The 11,266-nt window shown below is 32.2% G+C and overlaps 1 pseudogene; it reads left to right on the forward strand.

Moving 5' to 3' along the window:
• LOC132047598 (polygalacturonase-like) overlaps positions 1–3,238 on the forward strand; it is a 3,641-nt pseudogene extending 403 nt beyond the window's left edge.
• Positions 3,239–11,266: the final 8,028 nt, after the last annotated feature.

The raw sequence follows: 11,266 nt of genomic DNA on the forward strand, positions 1-11,266 counted from the left end.
AAAAAAGACCCCCAAATAAAAAAAAAATTATATTTGGCAAAAAAAATTTTTTTTCATAAATTTTTTCCCAACTTGGAGAACAACGTGCAACAAAGTTTTTTTTTGTTGCCGAAAGTACTTTTTGCAACAATAATCAATACTATGGCAATAAAATTAAATTCTTTGGCAACAAAAAAATCATTTACCAACAATAAAACTAAGTTGTTGCCAAATATAAAAATTTTTGTTGCGATTTCTATAGTTTCTTGTAGTGCTCCTTATATGTTTTTGGACATTCTTTACCTCATGAGCTAAATTTTGAGATTGAGTTAGGCTCTAAATCTCCCATTGGTTGGGCATCTTAAAAATCACCGTCCTTATATAATCGTACGTCTTGAATTCTCAACTCATGAGTATTAGCCTTGCATAATTGATGAGTTAGACAAGAAATTCATTTTTATGATCAATACCACACATATTTCATTCGTAGTGCCAAAGAAAGAATTGAATATAATTATATCCTAGCACTTTCTTTTTTCTTTTATGTCAACACAATCATCTTTTTTCAATTTTACATAAAATTTTGGTGCAGGCATTGGTTTTTTTACAGCTCAAACAACATCATAATGAGTGGAGTAACTGCACAGAATAGCCAAATGTTCAATATTTTGATAGATGGATGTCGTAACGTGATGCTACAAGGAATGAAGGTGCTAGCTCCAGGAAATAGCCCCAACACTGATGGACTTCATATAAAATTATCATCAGGAGTTAGCATTATCAACTCACATATTGGTACTGGAGATGATTGTATCTCTATTGGCCCTGGAAATTCTAACCTATGGATCCAAGGCATTGCTTGTGGCCCTGGCCATGGAATAAGGTTTGGAACATATAACATGAAATTCATATTTAAAAATAACAGAGATTTCTTTTCACTAAGTTGATTTTCATTTTTATCGGTTTACCTTTTCGTCTAAAATGTATGTCCAAAACTTGATGTTATTGCAGCATTGGAAGCTTAGGCTAGAAATTGCAAGCGCCGGGAGTCCAAAATGTGACAATTAAGACAGTGATTTTCACTGGGACTACGAATGGTGTGAGAATGAAAACTTGGGCAAGGCCTAGCGGTGGCTGTATTAGAGATGTTCTCTTTCAGCATTTTTTTTTTTGGTAATCAATTATGAATATTACCATATACCAACAAAATAAAGAATACAACCTAAGAGCATCCAGTGTCTCTAGCACCTTCTAGGAAGAGTGCAGATAACACCTGGACCTCAGAAACCAAAAACAACACCTTCAGCTACACTTACTTCTAACTACAGAACCTTTGAATCAAACTTTGGCAATTTCTGGCTTTCCTAGACTGAACAAACTTACTCAGTCTCTCCCTAAGTTCTTTCTTTATCTATTCAACTATAAACTCACTAGTTACGTTTATAATCCTAAACACTTTCCAGTTCCTGACTTGCCAAGTGTAGTAAATTATGGCACCACACAACGCAGCTGCAATCTCCTTCTTTAGTTGCCTCCAATGCCTACTTTTTATCCACTATAAGCTCTGCCTTGCATTCCTCTTTGGTAAAACAATTTCAGCCTATGTAGCCAATGCATTCCTCATCTCAGAACTCCAGTTGCACTGTGCAAATAGATGCTTTGCAGTCTCCATTTGATTTGCATCACATAAACACAACATTCTGTAGTATCCACATGAATATTCAGCCTCTGCAATCTCTCTTTTGTCAACAGTCTGTCCTAATATGCCAGCCACATAATTACTCTATGTTTAGGAAGCATTACAGCACTCCACATTAATTCTTCCTCCCTCAGTCTTGTCAAAGTACCCAACATAGCAATATAGCTACTAGAAACCAAGTACACTCCGGTCTTAGTCAGCCTGTATGTTCCTCTAATGTACCATTGTCTCATCACTTCCTTCATTGAGTTCAGCTTCTTCCAATACCAACTACAGTCCTGAGGAGGGACATGACTCCAAATATCTCTATTAGCTTTCATTTACACCTCATGGATCTATTTTACCCATAACACATCCTTCTTAACAGCCAGTTGCAACAACAATTTCCCAACTGAAGCACAATTCCAGATTTTGCGCCCTTTTATATTTAACCCTCTGAATTTTTTTGGAAAACAAACTGTGTCCCGTGCAACAAGTGACACCTTTCTATTCTCTTCGAAACTCCCCCATAAGAACTCCCTGCATTTTCTATCAATATTCTTCAGCACACTCTAGGTAGGATAAACACTGCTCCTCAGAAATTATACATAGAAAATAACACTAAATTTATGATTTTAATTCTTCCAGCATAGGACAGTTGCCTTGCATAACTAGTCTTGATCCTACAAGTAAGTTTATCCACCAGCTGATGACATTCCACTTTTGACCATTTTCTGGAAGATAAAGGTTAACCAAGGTACCTGATAGGCAATGAGCCTAGTGAGAACCCTGTGCTCTCCAGAATCCTCTATTGAGAACTTTCTTCAATGCCTGCTAGAAATATGCTAGACTTGTCCATGTTAGCTACAAGTCCAGTTACTTCACTAAAATGTGTGAGCACCTCCATGATTCTTTTAATAGAATGCAAATCACCCTTACAGAATAACATCAAACTTATCAGCAAATATTAGATGAGTTAGTTTGTTTGCTTTACACATAGGATGATAACTAAAATCTGGCAGCTCACTCATCCTTCTTAAGCACCTAGTCAATTGCTCCATTACTAACACAAACAATAGTGGTGACATAGGATCACCTTGCCTTAAGCCTCTTCTTCCTTCAAAATACCCATACTCCTTACCATTTACCTTAATGGCGAACTTAGTTGAAGAAACACAGACCATTATGGTTAATGTTAAAAACCCAATCATAGATAAAAATTACTGCCCTAATCATGAAATTAAGTTGTCCTCATCAGGTATTGTTTGAGCAAATTAATTTATTTATCACGATAATGAGAAGATTAATGATAAAATTATGTTCCCTTACCTTAATCTAATTATATTATTCATTTCCTTTATTTAGGGCTCGGGCGTAAAGATAAGTGAAGTGACATATCAAGACATACATGGAACATCATGCTACAACAGTTGCAGTGAAATTTGATTGTAGCAAAACTAATCCATGCAGTGGCATAACACTTGAAGATGCCTTAGTTACAAAGATCATACGGCTGAAGCTTCATGTGTTAATGCTAAGGGAAGAGTTTCTGGTTTAGAAGAACCTACTAATTGCTTATAAGAAAAGATTCTATAATAATTTGTTTGTATAATATCACACTACATACTTTCACAAGAATGAAACTAAAGTTGTGATCATGTATAATAGGGAAAAGGTGCAAATATACCCCTCAACTTTGAGATTTAGAGCAAATATACCCCCGTTATAAAAGTGGTGCAAATATACCCCTGCCGTTAGAAAATGATGCAAATATACCCTTTTGTTGACGGTTTTAAAAAAAAAAAAAATCATTTAGTTTATTTTTAATTAAAAAAAAATTCCACATGGCTTTTAAAAAAGTCCCCTTTTTTTTTAGTATACATATTTTTCTAAAGCCACATAATAATTTTTTTCTGGTGGGTCGGATCTGCTTCATTTAAAAAAATGGGTAGACTTATTTTGTTAAAAGCCATGGAGATATTTAAACAAACCAGACCTGATCCACCAGAAAAAAATTTACCATGTGGCATTAGAAAAATATGTCTAATAAAAAAAATGGGTAGACTTTTTTCAAACCCACATGATATTTTTTTTAATTAAAAACTAAGCTAAATGATTTTTTTTTTTTAAAAAAAAACCCCGTTAGTGAAAAGGGTATATTTGCACTATTTGTTAAGGGCGATGGTATATTTGCAGCATTTTGTAACGGCAAAGGTATATATACATTACTTTTTTAACAGGAAGTATATCTGCTCTAAGTCGCAAAGTTGAGGAATATATTTGCACCTTCGACCTATATATCATAAAGAAAAATTGATTGTAATGTTGAAATTCACTATGCACCTCATGTAACAATTAATGTAATGAAATGTACCACATTCCTATTTTTATGAGAAAATTATTTAGTTTGGCAGCCCAGGCCCAAGAGCTACAAATAAAAAAGGGAAAAGGACATTGTGTATCCACTCAGCCAAACTAATCCCACATTTAACTACACGTTTGCCGCTAATCCCACCAGTGTCCGTTGGGCCCAAAATAATGCCAAAAAAATGGCCGGTCGCCCAAAATAATGCCAAGGCCGACCGGCCCAACAGTACCGCCGCTGGGGGTAAAACTTTTATGGCGACTAAGTCGCCACTAAAGGGGCTACGACATATTTACATATGATATATATACACTTTATATACAAGAATTATACATTTTATATATATATGCTGGAATTAATCTTACATTTATTATACATAAATTATACGTTAATTATACATTTATTATACACATATTATACAATAATGATATGATATTAATTTTTAACATATACAATAGTGATACATATTATATACCACAATGATACGATTTCTATGATACATTTTTTATACGTATGATGCACTTTCTATACAAGACTGATATAGTTTATATACACGTGCTGGAATTACATATACACTTTCTATACAAAAATGATACATATTATATACAAAAATGATACAATTTTCTATTCTATAATACACATTATATACACAAATGATACATGTTATATACAAAATGATAATTACCTTAGTGATTCATATTTTATACAGTTTCTATACATTATAGATAGGTACTGATACATATTTTTATACACAAACGATACATATTATATACAAAAATCGCCTCAGAGTTTTTTGGGATATTTTTTATTAAATATACACATATTATACATAGTTTAGGATATTTAACCTTTAGTGGTATACTTTTTAATTGCCACTAAAAGTTTGATTTTTGTCACCCCACCGGCCATTCGTGTCACCACAAAAGTGACTTTAAAAAAAAAAAAAAAAAAGTTATAATTAGGTTGACCACCCATTTAGTGGCGACTTTTTCGGTCTTTTGTGGACTAAAAGTCGCCATAAAAGGATTCACGCATTTGGCTACCGTACGGGAATAGTTCATGGGCTAATTTTTGGGTTTGGGAATAGATGGGTCGGCCCAACCCTTATTTATCATATTGCCATTTGTGTCCTTTTCCCAATAAAAAATAGAATTAAAATTAGCCCGACTTATAAAATTTAGGGCAAACTACTTAAATGACAAACATTTGGAGTTTAATGGCCTACATAAAGAAAGGAGTATTCAATATTTATATTTTCTAAAATACAACTTCAGCCATATAATTAACATCTGATACGTTTTTTTTAACTAATGTATTCATTTTTTATTTTCGTTGTATTCATGTTATCATCACAAATTTTTTATTGCTATTTTTTGTACACCGTATTCTTTGTTGACTATCTGTATTCATAAATTGGCTTGATATATTCATAAATACAGCGAGATAAAAATAAATACATAAAAACATATGTACACCAAAAATTAAGAAACACCATATTTTTCGGTATGTATACAACAAATACAGGCGTATACAACGTAGATACACCAAAAATATTAACAAAAACAGGCGAATTTGTTAACACTGTATACAACATATGTACACAAAAAAAAAATGAATACACTCAAAATATTGAATACAAAAAATAAAATTGATTGTATTCATTTGTATACAGGCGTTAATCCACTCTATTCATTTGTATACAAAAAGATCTTTTTCAAAAAACGCGAAAAATATTATATACCTTGTATGTATACACCGTATGGATACACAGATCTGAAAAAAATTCAAAAAATATGTATACAGTGTATGTATACACTGTATGTATACACAAATCTGAAAAAAAAAACTTCCGATCAAAAATTCTGATCAGATCTGTGTACACCTTCTTTTCTCCGTCATCATCACCGTCACCTTCAGATATGAAAAATTCCGTTCGGAGACGAGAGAACAGAGGCGGCGTAAAACAAATGCGGTGGTTGGCGGCATGTGGTTGTTGTGCCGTCTCCAGCGTCAATCTATTTCGCCGGAGCTCCATTTGCTTTCCTTTCTGGCTATGCAGTCGTGGCAGCATTAATATTCTCTTTAGGAAAATAGAGCAAATCGATTTTTTCCGAAAAAATATTGGTGGCTGTGAAAACGGTTTTTATGAGAGAGAGAGAGAGAGATAGGGTTGGGTTAAGAAGTGAATAGTGTGATAGGTAGAAAACATTTTTTTTTTGTGTGTATATATATATATATATATATATATATATATATATATATATATATATAGTTACTAAATATCACTAATATATAAATATTTGCTATGAAAATTAATTAAGTTAAACTATAGTTACTAAATGTCAATACCCACTACATATTTGTTATGTCATATAGTTATCTCTAAAATTTACCAGGTTTGACTCTAAAGTCTAAACTCTATATTTTTCTTACCAATCGGCTATTGCCTAGGGAAGAACTCCCCTTGGCATGACGTTACTTGTGGCAGTGAATAAGGAAGCACAATCACGTAATGAATATGACTACTATTCAACTTCTATACACAAAAATAAATTGACTTTAATTATTAATCGCTAGGAACAACTCCAAAATTTGTTCTTACATAATTTGTTTTTTGTTTAGCAGGATTCCTTCCTTTATGTCTCATAAGTATGGATGTCAATAAAGTGTTGGGCAAAAATTGAAAATCAAAATTTGAGGATAAATGGATTGGGGACTTTAATATTGACTAAAAGTTCTTGGAAATAAATGGGTTGAAATATATATATATATATATATATATATATATATATATACTCATTCAACTTTTAGTTATTTTTTTTAAAGAAAATATTTTCTAGAAAAATATTTTCGAAAATATTTTTGAGGAAAACTTTTTTCGTGGTAAATATTTTCGAGCAAAACATTTTTCATGAAAAATATTTCCCTTCATATAAAACACACTACAAACTAATAAGATATACTCCCTCCGTTCCAATTTATGTGAACCCATTTGACCGGACACGGAATTTAAGAAAGTAGAAAAGACTTTTAAACTTGTGTAAAATAAGTCACATATATTTTCTGTGGCTATAAATCATTACATAAAGGTAAATTATTTCCAAATATAAAAAGAGATCATTCTTTTTTACACAAACTAATAAGAAAATGGGTTCATATAAATTGAAACAGAGGGAGTATGATACAAGAAAAGTGTATACATAAAAAATAGAAAGAAAAATAAATAAATAAATAAATAAATAAAATAAACTCAAGCAATAAACTCAAATTTAAATAAATCTTAAAAACGGGCTAGAATTGGGTTAGTATTGGGTTAAGTTGGAGATCACTTTAAAATGAGCTATATTGGGTTGGGCTAAAATCAGTCCAATGTGAAATTATCTTGAGCCCAACCCATAAAATTTTAGGCGAATTGAGTGGGCAATCACCCTTTGGGCCAAATTTGACACCCCTACTCATAAGGCATCAAAGTGTGTTTAAAACCACTTGATGAGGGAGGGGAAAATTACAAGTTTTGAAAAATTTAAGGAAGTTAAATAATAGTTACATTTTTTTACCGTTTTCGGAAGTGATTGAAAAAGTGAGACGAAATGAAACTTATGATTTGAAATTTTCGAGCTTGAAACGTTTGGGTATTGTCAATTCTTCTTGAAAATTATCTAGAAAAGCTTGATCTTGAGTTTGAGCTCAGATAAAGGTGAATTGACGTAGTTTGGTTCGAAAATGCCATAGACAACCCTTGAAGCTCAGTTAAGCTTGACCTCGGAAATTCAGATTTCCAAAATTGAAATTTAGTTTGAGTGGGTGTTATATAAATAAATAATATATTATAAGGATCTTGAATCTCAATTTTGGGACGATTTGATGGAGATTTAATTAGGGAATCCCATTTAATTATTCTTAATTAATGGAACATAGAGGATTGGACTAGACTGGTCAGATGGCCTACAATTGTTATCGGATGTGCCCGGAACTTTTTTTTTATTTTTTTTGGGTGGATTGTCCTTCATTTGGGGTGATCTTTATTTTTTGTCCTTCAAATTGGTGGTCTTTAAATTTTATCCTTAGCCTAATACCCCGAGGTTTTGGATTTGAACCCCAGCTCAATTAAAAAATAAAAAAGAAAAAAATTTCGCAAGACAGATGTTTGGATTCGCCAGGCAGAATTTTGCAATATTCTACATGCAAAACTCTGCCTTAAGGCAGAATTTTGGCCCACCAAAAGTTGTTGATTTAATTAAGATTATCAACAAAAGTCCTAAATACCGGAAGCAGATGCAATAACAGTGGAACTTGCATCTGGTCTTCAATAAGCTCTCTTTTAATCATTCACTTCCAACTTTCTTTTCTTTAACTTCCATCAAATTTGTAGTGTGAGGAAATGATACAAGTAAATAACTATTACAAAGTTTCAGGTTTCCCTACAATATGAAAAAGCAGTGGTCAACTACAGACCTATAACAACTGTAAAAGCACTGTTTTGCAGAGAAGGATCTTGCACTATTAAGTTGTTGCATTGTGGTCTTGAGTAGGGCACTTCACCTTTCAAGTGATTTTACTATATCCAATGACAAAGATCTTTAGTGGTGAACATTATGCTAAAAAATCTCAGAGTTATATCTGATAGTATATGATTTTGTTAGAGTCTGCAATATAGTTCAATTAAAATGAGAAGTAGTAAATCTGCCGTCACAATAGAAGTCTGGTAGTCATGTATCTTGCCAATAGAATTTTGCAAAATTCTGTCCATGCAAAACTCTGCCTTAAGACAAAATTTTGAAGGCAAAACTCTGCATTTTGAAACCAAACTCTACCTTGCGAATTTTTTTAAAAATTTTAGCTGAGCAGAATTTTGAACCCGAAACAAAGGGAATTTTAGCGAAAGGAAAAAATTAAAGACCACTAATTTGAGTTGCAAAAATTAAAGACCACCTCCAGCAAAGGACAATACTGCAAATTGCCCTGCCTGGACCAAATACTGGGCCCCGGAAAGTAGGCCCAAAATTTTTTACTTAGTTCTCAGTTATGACCAGGCCCATTAGTAACAAAGCTAAACTTGCAATAAATAGATAGACGAAAAGTGCACAAATGCTTGTGTTGGTGCCACCATTTAACTAATATCTGACGCGCATTTTTATTTGCACGAATACTGCATAACAATAAGGCAACTATCTAATTTTTGGATGATAATACACCTGAGATAATTAAATTATTAATAAGTGTGACTTATAGATTTTATTTTGAAAAATTAAATATTCTATGTTCAAACACACGATCAATATTATGAAGTTTGAATCTCTCGAAAAACGAAAAGCGTCACATAAATTGGGACATGGGGAGTATTGGAATTACTTAGAACTAGTAATATATTCGTGCCTCGCGTCATCATTAAAGGCATCAATGAATACACAAAATCGATTTTTGTGAGTTTAGTTGAGATAGAAGAGAAAAAAATGTGTATACGAGTATAAATTATTTATAAATTGATAAATCACAAATATAAATTAATGCTTTCAACTTGAGGAAGTATTAATCTTTTCCATGTTTTCATAAAGTAATAATTTAAAACCGGCATGCTTTTAACTCATGTCACCAAACTGCTCCAATATAAAATCGAATCCACTATGTATGCCTGTGAAAGGCCTTCTTTTCCTTTGGTCCATTGTGATACAAGCTTGGAGCACTAATTTTCTGGTCCTTCTCTAAGGTAATATACATGGTTAAGAGGTTAATATCAGTATATCCATCGAGAACAAACTTCACATTTTTTCCAATTTCATTTGAGAGCAAGTCCAACTTATATGATAGAGATTAGGGAGAACTCATGTGTTCCACTTCCACACTACAATTATATGGAAACAGTTGAGAACTTATCCAAACAAATTTAGGTATTGTAGGAAGATTAGCCATTTAACAGTTTATTATGTGAAATTCATGATATGACGAAAAATATTCTGAAAAATGCTTTTCTGAAATATATAAGGTGTGTTTCTTGAAAAACATTTTTCAATCTGAGACCAGAAAAATAAATGGTCGTGTCATACCAACTACCTTTTGTTTCTTCGAACGTGTTCTGTTTTACTTTACGTAAAACAAACTGTTTTACAATTTTCACAACCACACAACTTTTTAAGGAAACAAGGCTCTTTTGAGTCAAATATACATGGTCGTTTTCTAAAAGGCAGTGTAGCGTAGGCTTTGCCTTTCTGCTACTCAAAGTGAGTTTTTCTTTTTAATCTTTTATTCAATTTTGTTAGAGTTCATAGGTAAAAGTTCTCTTAAAATTTCATATTTTTACAAGTTCCATACTAATAGTACTATTTCTTGTTTTTTTGTTTCTCCCTTTGAACTATAACTTTCAAGGGTTAAAACAAAGTGTTTGTTAGTAGTAATACTAATTTAGAGGCGAGGAGGGGGGTAAATAAGTCATCCACGAAGCTTTTATAATGGATAAAATCATAATCTTGCAAGTTTTAAATATATTGCTCAATGCGCCTAGTGGCACTACATGTGACATTATATTTTTCAACCCAAATTAAAAGTCTATCAAAGTTAATACAAAAAATTGACTAAACTAATCAAAAGTAGAAGTCAAATAAATGAATCAGAATCAAAAAATAAAAAGGGGACAGTCGTTGATTTTGCCATAAATGTCGAAGAATAGTAGTAGTTCTTTTACTATATTCTCTCTTTTTCCTCTAGAAATTAAAGACTAAAAAAAAAAATTAGAATTTTTATATTTTGGGGTTTCAATTGTGGCTTTTTTTTTTTTTTTTAGTGTTTTCATGCTTTTGAAGCTGGTTGCCCAAGCTACATAAAATTTTAATTTTCATCCTCCAAAAAGTATTTGATTTTCAACAAAAAATGAATGAAATTAAGAAAAAGATGTTCTTTTAATAATATGGCAAAAAGGAAGAGAAGTAATTTCATATCAAACCCAAATATAGAAATCCAAAGGGCAATTCGCAGGAATGCAGTTATTTCTGAGTGGTCTTTAATTTTTGGCCATCAAATTGAATTTTTTTAATTTTTTGGTCCTACATCTAAAACTCTTGGGTTCCATATTTGAACCCCCGCTCAGTAAAAAATTTAAAAAAAGTTTGCAAGGCAGAGTTTTTGCCTTCAGGCATAAGGCATTCTAACTTAAGGTAGAGATTTTTTTTTTTTTTACTCAGCTGAAATTTTGCAAACCTCTGCCTTAAGGCCTAACTTTTGCCTGAATAGGCTTAATTTTGCTATAAAAC

This window comes from Lycium ferocissimum, chromosome 2, assembly GCF_029784015.1.
Source record: "Lycium ferocissimum isolate CSIRO_LF1 chromosome 2, AGI_CSIRO_Lferr_CH_V1, whole genome shotgun sequence".
Lineage (NCBI taxonomy): Eukaryota > Viridiplantae > Streptophyta > Magnoliopsida > Solanales > Solanaceae > Lycium > Lycium ferocissimum.